This window comes from Myotis nattereri (genome assembly GCF_964212035.1).
Source record: "Myotis nattereri genome assembly, chromosome: 18".
In the NCBI taxonomy this organism is placed as follows: Eukaryota; Metazoa; Chordata; class Mammalia; order Chiroptera; family Vespertilionidae; genus Myotis; species Myotis nattereri.
Genome location: NC_138093.1, coordinates 33,538,219 through 33,558,238, shown reverse-complemented (window position 1 = coordinate 33,558,238; position 20,020 = coordinate 33,538,219). Strand labels below are relative to the sequence as shown.

Sequence of the window (20,020 nt, the reverse complement as noted above, 5' to 3'; positions counted from 1 at the left end):
GCAGCGTTGCTCCCGGCAAACAGGCAGAGCCAGGTGCTACCCGGTGGGTGGGCAGCTGCCTGGGGGCCCTATAGAACTCGGCTGGTTAGACCAGAGGTTGGTTCCAGAGCCCTTCGGGGACCACCAGCAAAACAGGTTCTCTTTCTCACACTCTGTTAGGCATTTCCTGTCCCTAGATCTCGGCAAAATGGCTCTCCAGAATCTGGGGACCGCGCTTGACTCGGGGGTTGGCCACATGCTCACCTGGGGCTGGGAGAGTGATGGGCAACTGTTTCCTTTTCTTTTTCTTTCGTCATTCCCCCTCCTCCCCAAATCCGAGCTTCAAAGCTCTAGATAGAAAGTGGATTTCGGCCAGTCCCCCAGGAGAATGAACTTCCATAGGTTGAGACTTCCCTATTGCGAATGGCCAGAAACCAGCTTAAGACGCAGTCCAGCTACTTGGCAGAGGCCCAGGGTGTTTTCAGAAGCAACGGAAACTTCTTTCTTAGGTGGTTGTCCCACCACCATTTTTACTTCCTGGGTGGCTTGGACGGAACCTAAAGGGATTTGCATGCGTTTCCTAATGGGGTTCTCTGTGCTCCCTAAAGCTGTCAGCCCCTCCACACCCCGCACACCTCCCCTGGCCTCTCCCCTCCCCAAGTGGCCGCACAGCCAGCAAACGGCCACAGACCTGGTGGAGTGGTGACAGCGCTGCCTGGCTACCTGTTTCATTCTTTATGGGAGAGGCGCTCCGCCAGGGCCTTGGAGAGCTGACCTCAAAGGAGCTGTTTGTAGGCCGGAGTGAGCTGGTCAGTGTCCCGGGCAGGAGCAGGCTCATCGCCGATGGAGCCGTCAGTCCTGTACGAGTAGAATTAGCCCCAGCTTCCCCAGGCCCGGCGCTGAGGCCTCCTTAGTTACTAACTCATCCTGCCTGGGGGGGTCCCCAATTTGCTGGGTCCCCGGCATCAAACGAATGGCCCTTTCCCTTGTGAGGGGACACGCGGGAACCAAAGGAGAGGTTTTGATTTTCGTGTTCGAAGGAGCCCCCTAACACTGGCCCCTCGACCCCATGCCTGTCCTCCGGGGGCCCCTCATGAGGCTGGAGAGCAGGGCTTGTTCTGGAGGGATGGGGGCGGGGGGCGGCTGTGGGGGGGGTAGGCTGCAGCAGGGGCTTATGCAGAACAGCATGGCTGGGGAAGGGAGGTGCCTGCTTTCTTGGGGGTTCTTGCCTGATGGTGTGGATCCCTCCTCCCCCCCGCCCCCCCCCCCCCCGCCCCACACACACACACACACACACAGGCACTCCGGCTGTCTGGGGTCTTTAGGCCAGTGATTCCCCATCTTAGCTGCGCCCTGGAACCGCCTGGGGAGCTTTAGGAAATGGGGCTCTCGGAGAGTCGGACTGAATCGGCCAGGGGCGCAGCCTGGGCAGCAGGGTCTTGAAAAGCTGCCCAGGTCATCGTGACGTGCGCCCGGGGTTCAGAGCGTGGCTCCAGAGCTTTGCTGCTGCCTGGGGAGGAGATGGTTCCTGTTTTTAAACAAAGTTCAGCAGCCGCACTTACTACCAGCCCGGCTGTGAGCCCTGGGTCCTAGAATGTGGGCTTTTTGCATGATTGGGGGGTGGGGATGGGGGTGACAAACCGCAAATCTGGGGTTTCTTTCTCTTGCCGGATGAAAAAGGCAGCTGTTTCTGGTATTTCTTGGGAGAAGTAGAACTACCTACCAAGAAAATACGCTGGGCCGGGGGGTGACTTGTTCCTTGGCCCAAACCGCCTTCCCTCTTCACCCCCCCCCAAAGCGCCCCTTCCTAGCCGCACCCCTGAAAAGGCACCTTTGGTTTGGCGCCCACCTCAGCTCTTCCTTGTCTGGTTCTTGATCCGTTCATTGCACAGGGGCCTCTGCGCATCTCCCTGCCTCGTGCTGCCGCCTGTGAGCCCTCAGAGGGCAGGACTCCCTTCTCAGAAACTCATTTTGTTGAAACTCAGGGCTTGATGCTTCCTAAAGGGTGGGCAGTGGGCATGGCCCCTCTTTATCCCTCGCCTCTTCCTGGAGATTCAGAACCGCCACCTCAGGGACCGTCTTCCCCAGCACCAGGCCAGCATCCAGAGCAGCCCTGCTGGGCTGGCCCTGCGGAAGGAGCGCAAGGAGGGGTGTGGCTGACCGAGGGGCTGGGTGAGCTGCGGCCAGATGTCTTAGCCTTTCATCCGCTGAGTGTTTTTCCACCTTTCATAATATTGTCAGCTCTCTTCTCCCTCCGAGGGCTTCTGGAAAGGGTTTCAAAGCGATGGGCCAGACTCTGACCCCAGTCTGACCCCTAACGATGCTTTTTTCCTGCCCAACGAGATCACATCCGAGCTCCTCAGGGGATTTCTTTTCCTGTCTCCAAGGAAAGGCATGTGTGTGTTTCCCTGTCGCTGAGAGACTGAGGCCCCCATCGGGGAGAGCAGAGGCTGGCGCGGCTATAAATAGCTGTCAGAGCAACCTGCGTCTGTGGGCCTGGCCTGGCTGAGCGGGAATGTGGGCAGGCCTCGCTGCTGGGCTGGGCTGGGCTGGGCACCACCACCTGGGAGCAGGCATAGCAGCCTCCCAGAGCGCCCCGTGCCTCTCCCCCGCCCCTTGGTGGGAGGTGGGAAGGTGGAGAGACAGCCAGCGAGAACGTGGGAACAGGCCTCGCTTTTTCTCTCCTTTCAGAACATGGCAGCTTCCTGGGGCGCCTGCCTCAGCTGGAGGGGCAGGGAGGTTTGAGTCACGCCAGGTGCAGTTTCGGGGGCTGGGGCCGTGCTCTCCGCAGCTTGCGTGGAAACCCCCTCTCCCCCCACCCCCCGGGTGCTCAGAGGGGCAGCCCAAATGCACACACCGTCCCTCCAGTCTAAGCTATAGGAGTCTCTGGGGCTGAGGGGTGCATCCAGGGTCACACAGCAAGTTCATGGGGGACCCAAGGTGAGAGCCTCCATCTCTTGCCTCCTGGCCCAGAGGTTTTCTGTCTTAGCCCTGAACGAGGCAGGGCTCGGCACTCTGTGGGGCTGGTGACTGTGAGGCCAGCGGCTCCTTTATTCCTGTTGGGATCTGACCCCAGAAGTGGGGCCAACTTCTACTCCTGTCATCCCCCGATGCCTGCAGGTGGCAGGGTAGGGGCTGACCCCTGCCTGCGCGTTCAGCAGCCTGCACAGGCACTGCGCGTTCAGCAGCCTCCGGGCCCAGACCGCCAGGCCTGCACAGCATCGGGTGTGCACTGAGGACACTACAGCCTGATGCTTGCAGAACGCCAAGCCCTGATTTAGTGCCTCATCTCACAGATGGAGAAACGGAGGCCCGTAGAGTAAGGAGGACCTCGTCAGGCCACATATCTGGTCAGGCAGAGCCAAGACTGACATCCCTCTTGGACTCCTTGTCAAGTGCTCTTCTTGATCCTCTTCACTCAGGGAGTGGCTGGGACAAACGTAGGCCTTGTCCTTTCAGAACCTTGTACAAAATAGACCCAAATGACCTCAGGCTGGGAAAGGGGTTAAAGAGTCCTTCCCATCCCTGCATTCCATCCCATCATTCCATCCCATCATTTCATCCCTTCATTCCAAAGGCCCTTCCTATCCCTGCATTCCATAAGGCCCTTCCATCCTTCATTCCATAGATTCTTCCCATCCCTCCCTTCCATAGGCATACTGCTAGAGGAACACTGGCCCTACATTTAATATTAGCAGGAGGAACCTGTCATCAGTTCCAGAGACTTACAACTTTAGTCCTTCAAAAGTTCTCAGTGCCTATCCTAAAATCCCGCCTGCTGGAGAGAAGGTTGGCTTTACCTCTGGTTAAATATCACATTTAAGCACACGCAGAACACACTCCCCTCTCCCCCACCAGATTTTCTCTGCTTTATGCCGACACCATTGAAAAATTCAAGGAAGATGCAGAGGAAGGGGTCTCGGGTCAGAGGACGAAGCCACTCTGGTTCCGTGCCTGCACTTGTCCCATCTTCTCTGGCCTGGCCAGTCGGCCTTTCCCTGGACAGGGCCTCTGTGGTGCTCCAGGGACGTCAGCCAAGCTTGATGGCCCTGGGACCGGCCAGGGAAATCCCCATCTCGATGCCAGCAGCAGGTGCGCCAAGACTCAGGCATAACACCTGCCCCTGACCTTCTTGGCATGAGAGAAAAGAAAAGAATACTAAAAATGACGTAGTTCCAAATTGGAGCAATAAAGATGAAGTAAAAATCTTCAGGACCATTGGACCCTTTAGCTGTGTTTTTATGTGCTGTCTCAGAAGCCTGCCCAGCCCAAGGCTAACGGGAAAAGGCTTCACGGCGAAGCTACATGGGGTGTTCTTTTAGGCTGTTGTCTGCACTCCACCCCTGTGGGGCACGCTGGCTGTTTTCTCTGGTCCTTACCAGTGTTGCTTTTCTCTGCAAACATGGGGAGCCCTGCCCTAGCTGGTTTGGCTCAGTGGATAGAGCGTCGGCCTGCAGACTGAAGGGTTTCTGGTTCAATTCCGGTCAAGGGCACATGCCTGGGTTGTGGGCTCAATCCCCAGTAGGGAGTGTGCAGGAGAAAACCAATTAATTCCCTCTTATCGTTGATGTTTCTATCTCTCTCTCTCTCCTTCTCCCTTCTTCTCTGAAATGAATAAAAATATATTTAAAAATAAAAATAAAAAAAGATGGTAAGCCCTATAAGATGAGAACCTGCATCTCCTTCAGGTTCAAGGCAGCACCAAGTACTGGTTGCAAAAGCCGACACCACGTGCTTGCATCCCGTATAATCAGGATGGACTGACAGTTGTAACAATCAGCCCCTGTGTCTCAGTCGTTGAACACAAAGTCTATTTCTCCTTTAAGGACAGTCACATCGGCAGGTGGGGGCCACAATCACACGTGGGAGATTTTTGCTGGCCAGGTCCGGAAATGGTGTGTTTCTGACACCCGCATGCCATTGGCCAGAACTCGGTCACATGACCACAGCTAACCACAGAGGAGGTTGGGAAATGAAGTCTGTGAGCCCAGGTGGAACAGGAAGCCGGTTGTGGCGAGCATTTAGCCGTCTCTGCCACGCACCCTCCTCACGCCTTCTCTGCCAATCACCTCGGGGAAGCGCCGCTCACACTTTCTTGGTGAAGGGCCGGAGTCTCTCTCTTTGACCTTGAGCCTCTCCGTCCGTCACGGAGGATGCGCCGTTCCTGGAGTGGGGTCCTGTCTCCCCTCGGTACCCTGGCGACTCCTCGAGGACAGATGCTTTTCCTCGCTCAGCGCCTCGCTGGTCCTCTGTAGCATCTGACGCCTCAGTGCGGGACCTTCACTGTGATTATTCTTCGGGTCACTTTTTGAAAATGGAGATTCAGGGACCCCACACCAGCCTTACTGGCTCCTGAACCTTCGGAGGTAGGACCCTCACATCTGCTTTTTGAAAGACTCTCCTGGGGTGACCCTCATGGATACTGAAGTCTAGGAGCCGTCGGTGCAGGGAATGTTTGGTAGTGGGCTGATGGCTTCACTTGAAAGGGAAGACACGCATTTATCACAGATTCCAGTGCGGCTTCGAGGCGGCACATTGCAGCCCAGAAGGTGAAAGGATTTGTCCCTGTTCACACAGCTCAATAGAGACAGAGCTGAGGACCCGGGGCCCCTGAGGTCCCGCTCAGAGCTGCCCCCACCGCTGTCACCGCATGGGCGGGACAAAACTGGAGTGACAGCTCCTGGCGGTCGGGACTGGCATGTGGTGTAGTGGAGGCCGCACATCCTGGCTCATCCCAGCTCCAGCCGGTAACGGAGCGGCGGTGGCCGGGCCACTAATGTCTTCCCGACCCAGGCGCTTCCTCTGGTCCTTTCAGCAAGAACACAGGTGGCGTGTGCCTGTCCTCGTCTCCTTCCTTCCCTGGGAGCCCTGCCACCCTGCAGGGGAGCAGACCCGTCTCACCAGCTCCTCCTGGCCTGGCAGTGGTTGCAGGTGCTGACCGCCAAGTGCTGTAAGGGGGTACTTCCCCAGGGTGCGGTCAGGAAGAGGACCTGAGTGGCTCAGGAGAGCCCTCTCTTCAGGACCCCCTGGGACTTGCCCGAGACACCCTCACGGCTGTGTTTGTTCAGATTCCTCCCTCCCACCCACCCCTTTCTTCACATTTGCCCTGACTCTGCTGGCTTTCCCTTCCGAAGCAACTCCGGTTGCCGCTTCGGCACCTACAACATCCACCCACCTACGTAGTTGAGAAAAGAAGGAAGATTAGAGGCTGATCTCAAGCCCTGAATTCCAGCTGTTGGTTCACACGGTCGGCTGGGACTCTGGATCCAGCTCCCAGCCCCTGAGCTGGAAGGGCAGGCCCACTGGGCCCAGCCTGGGTGCCCAGGAGCCCATGTTCTCCTCTTCCTTCTGCTCCCGACTTGCCAGGTCGCCCACACCTGTGCCCTTTCCGGCTTTAGGGTCCTCCGGTGGGGAGGACCCAGGCTTGTCCTCATCCAGTGCCTCGGTGCCCTCTTCCAGGTGGCTCCATCCCCCAGAGAAGAGCCTGGGGGCCCAGGCTGGCCTGGAGTATTCTCTGGGGACGAGAGGACCAGATACGTTTGCTAAGATCAGGAGCATTTAAAGTCAGGACAGGAGCTATAGTGGCAGGAAACTTCAGGCTGGAATCACTGAGCCCGTGGCTTCTGTCGACGGTGCTGTCGTGGCCCCGCCTCTCCTCATCTGTCCAACCCCAGAACACACGCTCTTCTTCTCACGTGTAGCTTGCGTGAGACCACGTTCTGAAAGGCTCCAAACAAGCTCAAGTCACCCATCTCAAACCCTGGTGACCTATAGGCGGAAGCTGTTTTTCTCGCTCAGCCAATTTCCTGTTCTGGTCTCGGGGAATCTGGGTCACCACACTCCATTATCGTCATTGCACCCACCTCCAGTTCGTGAGCCCCCAGTTTCCTCACCTCCTGGCGCTACCCCAGTGTGAAGAGTGGTGTTGGACTGTCCCCGACGCCCTGATGTGGGGGACAAGTGGGAGCTGGGTCTGCAGGGCACTCGTCTCCCAGTGAGAGTGTGAGGCAGGGCCCCTCCGTTGGCCAGAGCACGTGGAGAGGCAGTAGGCATGTTTAATCTGCACATGTGGCTGGGCACGTGTGGGTTTGTCTGGAGAATGTGGGAGCTGGTGAGTTGGGGTGTTTAGAGAGCGTTTCTGGTTGTAACTTGAACACCCCCTTCTATGCTCCCCAAATACCACACCTTTCTCTCCTCGCCCTCGTTTCCACGGGTTGTAATTTTCTGGATGAGGGGCCGGCCTGGTTCCTCATGGTGTCCCTGGCGCATGGCGGGTGCTCACTGCACGTTGATGCGGGAGCAGTGGGCTTGGGCTGCTTCTCAATCACAAGAGCCCAAGAGGCCGCCGCCCTGGAGGACACTCAGGCGAGTGCTTTGGGGCAAGGTCTGTGAAAGCTGATCTCAGGGCTGATGTTTTCCAAGGGAAGCTTGTTAAGATTCTGGATGTGGAATCGGTGGGTTTTTCCAGTCACTCCGCAAAGAAAATCTCACTGAGTGAGCAGAAAAGGCAAGGACAGCTTTCCAAACACGCACGCACGGCCGCTCTGCCCCATCTGTGATTGCTCAGCTGTTTGCCCTGGAGGATGAGACCAGGCAGGGCTGGGTCCCTAAGCAACCAGGCTGGCACCTGCTGGCAGGAGCTGGCGGGGTCCTTCCTCAGGCAGGGCCCTCGGGGGTTGGGAGAGAGGCGCCCGGTGAGGAGTGGAGTGGGAGAGCGTCTGCCTTTCAGACACGGGCAGGGGCAGATGGAGGGGGGGGGCACCAGCACACTCCTCATTTGTCTTACTTTCCCAGTTTAGTTCTGAGCCAGTGAAGATCCGGTTTGGCGATCCCTGTAGATTGAGCCTTCTCCGTGGGCCCGGCTGGAGTGGGCAGGGGCTCCGGCCTGGGAACCGGAGTCTTCACTCCATGTGACCTCACGAAGCATGCTCGCCTCGCGAGGTCTCCCTTTCTCCTCCCATAAAATGGAATGACTGCCCCCCCTTTCCCCCCCATGGAGAATGAGTGCCAGAGGGCCCAACATTTGGTTGTGAGAACCCACGGAGAACTCCCGGGCCTTGATAATAAAGGCCATTTGGGGACAGGCAGACGGTTGTTGAATTTTTTTTTTTTTTATTTAAAATATATTTTATTGATTTTTTTACAGAGAGGAAGGGAGAGAGATAGAGAGTTAGAAATATCGATGAGAGAGAAACATCGATCAGCTGCCTCCTGCACATCTCCCACTGGGGATGTGCCCGCAACCCAGGTACATGCCCTTGACCGGAATCGAACCCGGGACCTTTCAGTCCGCAGGCTGACGCTCTATCCACTGAGCCAAACCGGTTTCGGCCGGTTGTTGAATTTGATGTGGGATGTGGGATTCATTGTTGGGGTGCGGAGGTATGAGGCTCTGTTCATAGGACGGAGACAAGGCAGGAGCTAGGGGTCTGCTGGGAATGGGTCAGGATGTGTAATAATACTCGCTGCTTCCTGGGCCTTGTTATGTGTCGGGCCCTGCTCTACGTGCTCTACGTGTACGTACTCATCTAATCCTCAGGACAACTACACGCGGATCCATTTACCCACCCGAGGCTCAGAAGGGGGTGCGGTGATGTGTCCACGGTCACACAGGAGTGAGGGCAGCTCCAGGCTCTGGGCCCCAGTAGTCTGACGCCAGAGCTCCTGGCCCCTAAGCCGTCTGCCTCTCCGATAGCACTTTCCAGAACTATCCAAGTAGTCAGAGCCCCCGCTGTGAGGCCAAAAGGTGCCCCCCCCCCATGCCAGCCCATGTCAGCAGAGGGCAGTGAGGGTAGTGCACTTTGCCAGACCGTTTAGGAGACGGAGGAAGTCAAAGTCCCTGTCCCTGAGCCCGTAGGACAGTGTGAGCTACTTAATAACCCGCTGAGACATGTTTTGGAATCAGAAACGAACCCAAGCGCCAGCGCGGGGTGGGGTTACGCGCAGGCAGCACAGCGACGGGAGGCCACGCGTGGGCTGGCGAGGAGCCCCCAGCACGAGCACGCCCCGGCCCACAGCTGCAGGCACAGGTGGGGCCTCCAGGCAGAGGGAGCCAAGGGCTGCACTCCCTCCTGCAGGGCAGCACAGGCTGGTGTCCTGGCCCTGGTGCCAGCCCCAAGCTGCCCCTCCCCTCCCAGCAAGTGAGGGCAGTGCGGGCATGCTGGGACCCGGGCGCCGCTCCGCGTGCAGCCTCCACCTCCGAATTCCCTGCACGGTGTCTGGTGCTGGTCCCCTGTCCTGCAGGGAGCTCGGCCCAGCTGGATGCAGCGCGTGGTGGGAGAGGGGCTCCGGCCGTCACGGCCTCCTGTCCCGCTCAGGGGAGGGCCACGGTTAGGCCACGTGAGCTGGACGCCCAGGGCCACCCTCTCTCGTGGCCCAGCGATGCTGCTGGGTTTCACTGGCTCTCAGCACACGGGATTCTGCGTGAAGCTGGGGACCGGGACTGGAAGCATTCTCATGCAGGGACACCCACCTTGTGAGGGTGAGGAAGCGATTTGGGGGTGTCTCCTTCAGGGAAGTCCACCTTGTGAGGGTGAGGAAGCGATTTGGGGGTGTCTCCTTCAGGGAAGTCCACCTGTGAGGGTGAGGAAGCGATTTGGGGGTGTCTCCTTCAGGGAAGTCCACCTTGTGTGGGTGAGGAAGCGATTTGGGGGTGTCTCCTTCAGGGAAGTCCACCTTGTGTGGGTGAGGAAGCGATTTGGGGGTGTCTCCTTCAGGGAAGTCCACCTTGTGAGGGTGAGGAAGCGATTTGGGGGTGTCTCCTTCAGGGAAGTCCACCTTGTGAGGGTGAGGAAGCGATTTGGGGGTGTCTCCTTCAGGGAAGTCCACCTTGTGTGGGTGAGGAAGCGATTTGGGGATGTCTCCTTCAGGGAAGTCCACCTTGTGAGGGTGAGGAAATAATTTGGGGGTGTCTTGTGCAGGGAAGCCCCACCTTGTGAGGGTGAGGAAGCGATTTGGGGACAGGGCGATGGGTAGCTCTGACGGTGAGCCAGCCCCCAGCTCTCACTCCGTGACTGTAAGAGCATACTGCGGCTCTAGGGTCCAGTGTGCCCCCAAGTCTTCCTTTTGCTGTTGCATCCATTTCTCTAGGGAAGGATGAGCTCAGGAAGCCTGGCGTAGCTCCTTAGCCATGGCTAGCCGTGGCAGGGTCCAGGGAGAGCATCTGAAGCAGTAGGGGGTCCTCACTACTTGAGTCACCTAAGGACTCAGGTTGCTTCAGAATGTAGGCAACGGGACTAGTTCACCTCGAGGCCCCTCCAGATCTTGGAGCTCGGGCTCCTTTGCCTCTGAGCTGCCCTCTGGAGAGTCGTCTGGGAAGAGCCAGACCACTGGGCTTCTGAGCAGATCACCCCTGATGCGCAGCCGTTACTCAGAGCAGCTGGCCACTCCCAGTGCCCAGGGAAGAGCCTGCCCCTGGAGGACTTGGGGTGATGGGGCCAGCTGGCTTAGAAGCAGGGTTGGCCCCTCCCTTGCTGAGAATAGAGGAAGTAAGGGAGGCGCCTCACTTTATGGGAACCAGATGAAACGAGCTGGTTTTATGGCCTCCGGTTCTTCTGACCTTGGAATCCTCCTTTTTTATGGTAACAACATACATGCAAACATCCATCACTTTCATCATTGTTAGGTGTGCAGTCTGTGGCATGAAGTACATACATTCTCGTTGTTGTGCAACCGTCACCAGAACTCTGTGGCTCCATCGCCAGAACTTTCTCCTCTTCCCCAGCTGAAACTCTGAACCCATTAAACAGTGACTCCCCACTGCCCCCCTCCCCACAGCCCCCCACAACCACGTCTCCACTTTCTGTCTCTATGAAGCTGACGACTATAGGAACCTCGGATAGGTGGAGTCATCAAGCATTTGTCTTTTCGTGACTTGCTTACTTTCACTTAGTCCAATGTCTTCAAAGTTCATCCATAATGTGGCATCTCAGAATCTCCCTCCTTTTATAGATGAGCAGTGCTCTTTTGGAGGCAGATGTCACGCTTTGTTTATTCATTCGCCGTCCGTCCATGGCTTCGTCCACCTTCTGGCTGTGGTGAATGCTGCTGCTATGAACATGAGTGCACACGTATTAGTTTGACTGTTTGCTTTCATTTCTCTTGGGCAGATACCCAGCAGTGGAATTGCTGGAGCATATGGTAACTCTTGTGTAATTTTTTTTTTTTTTTTTTTTGAGGAATCGGCATGCCATTTTCCACAGCAGCTGTTCCATTTTCCATTTCCATCAGCAAGGCATAAGGGTTTCAATTTCTCTGCATCCTCACCAATAACTATTTCCTGTGTTTTTGATAGTAGCCATCCGACTGGGTGTAAGGTAGTACCGTCTCATGGTGGTTTTGATTTGCATTTTCACCATGACTAGTGATGTTGAACATTTTTTCATGTGCTTATTTTGCCATTTGAATGTCTTTGGAGAAATGTCTACTCAAGTCCTTTGTCCATTTCCTAATTGTGTTGTTTTGTTGTTGTTGAGTTGTAGGGTTTTTTTTATATTCTGGGTATTGATTCCTTATCAGACATGTGATTTGCAATGGAATCCTCCTTGATTTGGTTCTGAAAGAGCTGAGTCCGGCCTCAGGAGAGACTAGAGTCTGGGATGAGGTATTGGGGCCCACCGTACCCCCCATCATCTCTCGTCCACTCCACAGTGCTCCGGTTCTGGATGCTCTGGGAATACAGAGATGGAGAAGGTGCAGTCCCTGACTTTGGGGTGCTCATGGTCTAATGGACAAGACAGGCTTGTACACAAGTAATACGACTGCACAGAGGATGGAACCAGTGCTGCAGTAATTGAGGTACAAGCTGATGTTGTTGGAAAGTCCACTTATTCAGGAGTGGGGAACCTTTTTTCTGCCAAGGGCCATTTGGATATTTAACATGATTCGAAAGCCATACAAAATTATCAACTTAAAAATCAACCTGCTATATTTGGTCAAACATTTAATTAACTCACCCTTAATGCCTTGGCAGGACCAGACCCCATGATTGCTCGGGCCTTATACGGCCTGCGGGCCGGATGTCCCCCACCCCTGATCTAGATAGAAGTGGAGGGTTGAGGAAGGTATCCCCAAAGGATATGTCAGTTCCAGGCACTGAGAGGTCAGACTGAGGGCTCGGGGGACTGAAAGGAGACTGACCTGGGTGAGGCTGGGGGAGGTAAGGGGCTGAGATGGAAATCCAGGGAGGAAAACCAACCAGAAGGAAGACCTCAAGCTCTAAACTTGGGGGGGGGGGGGGCATGAGAAAATGTCCCAGGGCAAAATCCCTGTGGCCATCGCAGCAGAATGGGGGCCACCTATTCTGCCTGAATTCATACTTCCGGTCTCTGGGCTGAAAGGGGGGCTGCATGAAGGCCTCAAAGGTAGTCAGAGGGCAGCAGTCGCCTTTGCTTCCTCGTCACTGTCTCTGAAGTAGACAGGTGCTGTGGCCTAGGAGTCCTCTGGGATGCTCATACAACTGAACCTTTCGTGTCCTTATTTAGGGGCAGGGTATGTGTATATGCACATGTGTGTACATGCATGTGTATGTGTCTTACTATTTCTGTTTTATTCAGTTCATTAAATAAATGTCTAATGAGCCCCTCCTGTGTCCCAGGCACTGTTTTGGGGAAGAAGGGCCTCTGTTGGGGAGCTTACACTCTGGAGTCAACCTCCTGGGGTGTGTGCTGATCTGCAGAGGCGGCCAGGCTGGGGGTGGCAAGGGGCCAGTGCAGCTTTACAGAAGAGCAAGCCGTGAGTGTCCTGGGGCCTGCAGTAGAGAGGATAAGAGAGGGAGGGAGTCCCACCAAATGTGCTGATTTGCCCAGAATTGTCCTCATTTCAGCACCAGAAGTCCAGCATCCTGAGAAAACTCAGTCCCCAGCAAACTGGGACAGTTGGTCCCCCTACCTGGGACTCGAGAGCTGAAAGCAGCACCCGCTTGTCCATGAGACACAGTTGGCATATAGTACCAAGGGCCCACAATAGCCTATGGGCCCAAAAAAATGTTTTCATTTCTTTTAAAATCAGGAGAAAAAGTGAACTTTTAGGTTGAAGAAAGTATTCTAATCTATCTATAATAATAAAAGCGTAATATGCTCATTCGACCGGACGTCCTTCCGGACGACCTTCCTGATGAAGCCGGGGCTGTGACTGAAGCCTGGGTCCTGGGTGCCAGAGGGAAGTCGGTGCCAGCAGCCAGGGGAAGGAAGGCCTACTCTTGCACCAATTTCGTGCATCGGGCCTCTATATATGATATTAATATATTTGTCTTTATATCAACGCTCTCATAGTATGAGGCCCTGGCTGAGGAAACACCTGTCAGGGATCAAGGTTAAGGCACGAGGTCTCCCATATCGGGTCCGTCCCCAGCAACCAAACTTGCCTGTGGACTGTGGTGCCAATGGCTACTGGTGATGACAGTGCTCACGCTAGACCAGGGGTCCTCAAAATTTTTAAACAGGGGGCCAGTTCACTGTCCCTCAGACGGTTGGAGGGCCGGACTATAGTTTAAAAAAAAACTATGAACAAATTTCTATGCACACTGCACATATCTTATTTTGAAGTAAAAAAACAAAACGGGAACAAATACAATATTTGTATTTGCATGTGGCCTGCGGGCCATAGTTTGAGGACCCCTGCTCTAGACGGACTGTCCTAAGCACTTCCAAAGCGCCACCTCATTTCACCTCTACAATAAATGTATAAAGAAGGCCTTGTGCCCTAACTGGTTTGGCTCAGTGGATAGAGCGTCGGCCTGCGGACTGAAGGGTCTTGGGTTTGATTCCGGTCAAGGGCACGTGCCCAGGTTGTGGACTCGATCCCCAGTAGGGGGCGTGCAGGAGGCAGCCGATCAATGATTCTCTCTCATTATTGATGTTTCTATCTCCCTCTCCCTTCCTCTCTGAAATCAATAAAAATATAATTTAAAAAAGAAAAGAAGGCCTTGGTAGCTGCATGGCACAAAGAAATCTGAATCCCAGTGAGACTGACCTGCCCAAGTTCGCAGATGGAGAGCAAGGCTGGCAGAGGCCGACCTGTAGCCGGATGTGCAGGGCACAGGGTCTAGTGGTGAAGAGAGGGACTCTGGGTAATGACATCCACCCCTCATTGTGTTATTTCGGGGGTTAAATGAGATTGTGACTGTGAAGCCAGAGCAGTGCCTGCCATGGTGACTCTTATGATGATGATGAGGCACTCAGGGCGGGAACCTAAGTCACTGCAGCTCCAGAGCCCCAGGGCTCACCCAGCTGACCCTGGCCCTGACTCACCCCAGGTTCCCTGCTCCGCGTGTAGACTGAGAGGTCACCTAAGAGAGTGAGGGCACTGTGCCCGGACCCAGGACACGCTGGCCTCCTGGCGAGTTCGCTGGTATCACATGCGTACACCGGAGCCCACCTAGGCCGCCCCGAAAGCCGCGGGGGCCTGTGCGGACTGTGCGTGCCTGTCCTGGTGTTTCACCACGTGTGTGTCTGTCTTCCCTCCTCCGATAACCGTGGGCTCCTGAGGACAGGGACCACCCTGTCGGTTCCATGTCCCAAGGTGCCTTTCACAGTCCTCAACCCCTAGGCAATTCGATCAGTAACTGTTGACTGACTGTCGACATTCGCCATCTGCTGTGCAATTTTGTCTTTGGGGATTTCCTTCTCTTCCCAGTTTATCAACTACCCACCTTGGTTTTCCCTGATTTCTTCTATATTCCCCCCAAGCAGTCAAATTCCACGTGGTTCTGCTGGACGGGTGGCTCCATGCTGAAGCCCCTTCCTTCCTTCCTCTGTTGGGAATAGCCTGTCGGAGAGCACAGTTCTGGAGTTTCTAGCCCTTCTGTTTCTGGGACCTTGGTCCATTGGGAGAAGGACCTATGGGAATCACCGCTTCACGGCCAGGCTGCCTGGGAAAGCCATCTGGGCACCGGCCCTAGGGGACCTGGGCCGGGGCCCGCGATGAGGCTACACCGGCTTCCTCTTTCCCATCTGGTCCAGCCCATCACCGAGGGACCCATGGGCCTTGAATGTGGTCTGGGCCTGGAGCAAGGCATCCCAACCAGCCGGGACAGCTGGGTGTCTGCCCTGTCCGTCAGGGGTTCCTGCTCAGGACAGGCCTGCCAGACACACGGGTGTGCGGGCTCAGCCCAGCTGCTGGGCCGAGGGACGGAGTGGAGGTGTCTGCAGACCAGACGGCCATTCTCACGCCTGGAGCTCTCCTCCCCAACACCGGCCGGAGGGGCATGAGAATTGCTGCTGACGGATGTGCTAAGAGCCAAGAAAGAGGAAATGTGGCAAAGGCTCACGGCCAATGGCTTCCGGGGTAGTTCTTGTTTTGTTTTCTTGAGCCGTACGCGTTAAGAGGGTGCAGACCTACTTGAGCTCGGCTCCGATGGGGTCTTGCAGACGAGCAGAGAAAGCAAGCGGTGAATCCCGAGACGAGCCGAGTGGCGGAGGTGGGAACGGGTCTTGGTGCTGCTTCAGACCCGTTATCGCTGCAATTCGGACGAGCCCCCAGCGGCCCTCCCAGAAGCCCAGCCCCACACCCTGTTCTCTGAAAAGGAAGGGGAAGCAGTGATGAAAGAAGCCACCCTATCTTGTATGTAAAATCTTAGAGCTGCAAAGGGACACGGAGCCTTGCTGGTCTCACTTCATGATTTCACAGATGAGGAAATCGAGGCCCTGAGAGGGGAAGTGGCTCCCCGGAGGTCACAGGTCATTGGGTGGTCTGGCATTTGTTGCCACCAGGAAACTGCCAGGAACTGAGCCACAGGGCTGGCCTTCAGCCCGAGCCCCATGCAGCCCACACCTCCTTAGCATCGGCCTCTTGGGGTGTGGGTTGGTGGGAGGCGCTCCTGGACTTAACTGGCGCCCATCGCTGGGCTCTGGGCTGGGACTCACCGGGCTGCTCCGCCTTCTCCCTGCCGCCCGGTCCACAGGTATTTATCTGACACCTTGGAGGTGAGCCCGGTGCTCAGCCAGGTCCCGCAGGGGGTACAAAAGAAGCACAGTCATCAGACATGCTGTCTTTTTCCCTCCAGGGAGCATCTAATTGGGAAGGGGGTATGAGCACATGTGAAACAATAATTGAACAATAAAAGGCAGCCTGTAATTAGCTGTTGCATGTAGCCATGCAGGTTATAGGTCCTGGCAGTAGTGGGTTTGACATGTGCAAGCAGCTGCAGAGGCCCATGGCATGTGGTAATTTTCAGTTTTGCTACAATAGGAATCTGAGGCTTGGGGGCTGGAGTTTGGGAGTGAGTCCCTGAGCCAGTGAGGGAGCCTAGAGGCCCCCCGCGCCCCTCCCTCAGCCAGCCTGTCGCCTCCTCACTGGAGAAGGGAGGAGAGTTAGCGGAACTCCAAGGAAGTGATAAAGCCTTCGTCTGCCTGTAAAAAATGTCCATTAGGTGAGTGTGACGTTACAGAAGGCCTGTCAACTGAAGCTGTAAGGAAATACACAGGAAACAGGACTCAGCAGAAGTATGATTCAGGAAAAGGCAGGGGCCAGAACAAACCTGCACACCTGTCTCCATTTGGGAATTAAAGTGTCAGGGGTCCAGTATGTTAGGAGAACGGAGAATGAGGAGGTGCCGCGGAATCTCATCGGGAACCTAGACGGAGAAGATGGAGCTAGTGCAGATGGAGGCTCTGTATTCTGGGGCAGGAGGAACTGCACAAACAGCCATGTTGAGCGGAGAGGCCAACTGCTGCCCAGGGGCCAGAGTCCATGAATAAAGTTTTATTGAAACACACTCACCTTATGGCCGCTTCGTGCTACAGTGGCAGGGTTGAATAGCTACAACAGAGACAATCTGGCCTGAAAGCCTAAAATATATATATTATCTGGCCCCAAACAGAAAATGTTTGCCAACCACTAGCGTAGAGAAAGTGAGCAAACTCCCCGGCACATGGGCCAATCCTGAATCAGCGCCCATGGGGGTCGGACTGCGTATGCCTGGAATGATAGTAACAGTACAAGCCTTTGGATGGGCTTGATCTTTCCCCAAACACGTTTATACTCGTCATCTCATTTGTTTTGCTTTTGCATCAATGCTATGAGCAATAAGGGAATTTTACCCCAATATGTAGAGGCATAAACTGAGCCTCAAAGAAGTTATCTGACTCTCAAGATCACTTAGTTAGTAATAGGAGTCAGCACCCCAACATCCTGCAGGTGTTACCCGAGCCTCTACTCTGTGCCAAGCTGGAACTAGGCTCTGGGATGCCAGGTGGACAAGACAGGCACAGTCCCAGTTGAAATCCAAGGCTCACAGTACTGTAATTCCTAAGGGGAAGTTAGGTTCTTTTTCTCCTGTAGCCAGTTGGGGACCATTGAAGTTTCCTTGTTCTTTTTTTTTTTATATATAATTCTCACCTGAGGATATTTTTCCCATTGATATTTTTAGAGAGTGGAGAGGAGGGAGGAGAAGGGGAGAGAGTGAAACATCGATGTCAGAGACACACATGCTTGGTTGCCTCCTGCACGCGCCCCAACCGGGCCTGGGATAGAACCAACAGCCCGAAGTACGTGCCCTTAACAGGGAATTGAACACACGTACCTTTAGCCTGCGGGCTGACGCTCTAACCACTGAGCAGCTGTCCAGGGCATTGAAGTTTCCTGGGCAAGTATTTGTTATATCAGCTTAGTACTCAGTGCACCGGGCACAGAGGAGGAATGGAAGCATGGTGTGAGGCATTAACACGTGAAGCACCCAGCCCGTTTTGTCTTCGGGGTGGACAGTATCGTGTCAGTCACCAGTGAGGACATGGCGCTTAACGTGTTCAGGAGCTTCCGTCTAGTTGGGAAGAAAAACCGACATGGACGGTGCACTTGGAGGTTCACATCAGTAGGTGCGTATTGAAGTGCCAGGTACTATAGCGTTAGCTTCAGATGTAGGTTTGTTTTAACCTTGCTGGGCCTCCGTTTCCGCATCTGTGAAATGGGCACGGTAATGGTACGTTTCTCATAAACTGGTGGCGAGTAGAACAGCGCCTGGCACATGGTTAGCCAGTAAAGAACCGTAAGGATGATCATCGTCATCATTCAGGACCCGGGCGATCAGATGAAGGCACTAGACAGATGGCGGGACTGGAGAGGAGCAGACAGGAGCCGTGTGGCAAAGCCGTGTGCAGGAAGAAGTTCACAGAGAGAGTGGACTTTTTGACAAAAATGACGTTTGTGTGATTTAGGTCAAGAAAAAAATGGGATGAATGTTAATCTGATGGCTTCACCCTGAGGGTGGGACACAGTCACCTTGGCCAACCCCTCACCGGGCCCCTCGTTGCCAGCGCTCCCGGGGCTGCCCCGTGTGTACACAGGATAGGGTACAGGACTCACTCAGCCCTCTTCTCCTCAGATCGTTAGGTCACCCCCAGTGACCAAACTAAGACTTCACACGTGCCATTGCTTAGATTGCACAATCAGCCGGTGTTGGTTGTGTTTTTCTTCAGGTAAAATTCAACTTAAGGGAAATCTGCTTGGAGGCAGGCCCCAGACTGCCAGGGGCTGGTGCTTTGTATTTTGTTGTTAAGGATATTTTAATAGAAAATGTTGAGGGTCACTCTCTCAGCGGGCACCACTGCCCTGACCCGTGACACCCAGCCTCTTCAGGTCTCTGCACCCCAATAACCTTGAGAGCAAAGGGAGGACACAGCCCTTTCTATGGCTCAGGACATACCCCCCACCCCCACCCCCGTGCCCTGGATGTGCCAGCGGCTTTGGGAGCAGCTAAACCATCTGCTACCAATGCCAGGGCTTAATCAGACCAGACGAATCCCATGCCAGATGCACTGAGATGTGTAAACCCCCAAGGAGAGACCCTCACGGGCCACAGCCAGTATTGGTTAAATCGTAAGAGTGACTTTCCTGTTCTGTCTCCAGCGTGGGCCACCCCAGGAGACAAACTCCGTCTGCCTGGTGCCTACCTTTGTGCCAGGGGCAGAGACAAATCTTTCACTCTGAGCACCTGAGAATCTGGCGGGTGAAGCGATTGGGGTCTTTGCCTTATCCTCTGAAGATTACTATATTATTTTAATTAAATTTTTATTTCAGAGAGGAAGAGAGGGAGAGAGAGATAGAAACATCAATGATGAGAGGGAATCATTGATCGGCTGCCTCCCGCACACCACACACTGGGGATGGAGCCCGCAACCCAGGCATGTGCCCCTGACTGGGAATCGAACCGTGGCCTCCTGGTTCATAGGTCGGCACTCAACCACTGAGTCACGGCTGGGCAAGATGACTGTATTATTGATCTGTTCACACAGCAGATACTTGGGCAGTGGGTGTCTGTGGGCCCCTGCAGCGGGATGGAGACCCCTGAGGTCTGCAATTGCCTGTGAGGGGTCCATGCCAGTTCTTCTCAAACAACCCTGCGCATTAGGATCACCTGGGAGACTCCAGACTCCCTGTGCCCAGGGTGCACCGCAGACCAATGAAATGTCCAGGATGGAGCTCAGGCGCTGAGTTTCTGACGATCCCCCCCTGAGGACTGCATGTGTGGCCGTGTTCAAGCATCGCCGGTCTAGATTTCGTACCATCCCTTGGATGGAAAGGACTGGAGGCCCTCGCGGCTGTGGCTGGCTGGCTGACTGGCTGGCCTATTTTGGGAGGTGATTCATTCGGTCCGTGGGTCAGACCTTGTCTGCCAAATCTGGTGTGGGCAGCAGCCAGCCCAGCCCTGCGGCTGACATCCCAGGGCGTGAGATCTCATGTGTTGGCCACGCAGGGCTCCCCGACTATGGGTGGTGGAGTCTGGACGGCTGTCTTCTGCGTCAGTGCTGGAGGGGGTGCCCGTGGCCACTCACGTCACTCCCCCAGGTTTGTGGGTGGGAACGGGGTAGAAGAGATGGGTTATCTGCTGAAGGAAAGGGAACAGGAAGAAGCCCTGGGTTAGAGCAGTCCCGACCCTGGCGGCCTTCAAAACCAGGCCTGGAACACGGGCCAGTGGGAGCGGGGACACAGATGCCTTTTCTTACAGAGAGATGGCTGTAGTTCGGTTGGAAACTATGAGAGATCTCCCAACGCTTCTAGAGTTTTCTTTCCATCCATTAACTCTTTTAAGTAGATGAGTATGAGA

At 55.1% G+C, this 20,020-nt stretch overlaps 1 protein-coding gene across 2 annotated transcripts in view; it reads left to right on the top strand.

The window, feature by feature from the left end:
- Positions 1 to 20,020, top strand: part of RASSF5 (Ras association domain family member 5) — a gene marked incomplete at its 5' end in the record, with an annotated part of 76,279 nt that overhangs the window by 47,646 nt on the left and 8,613 nt on the right. The gene's annotated exons all lie outside the window — the stretch shown is intronic.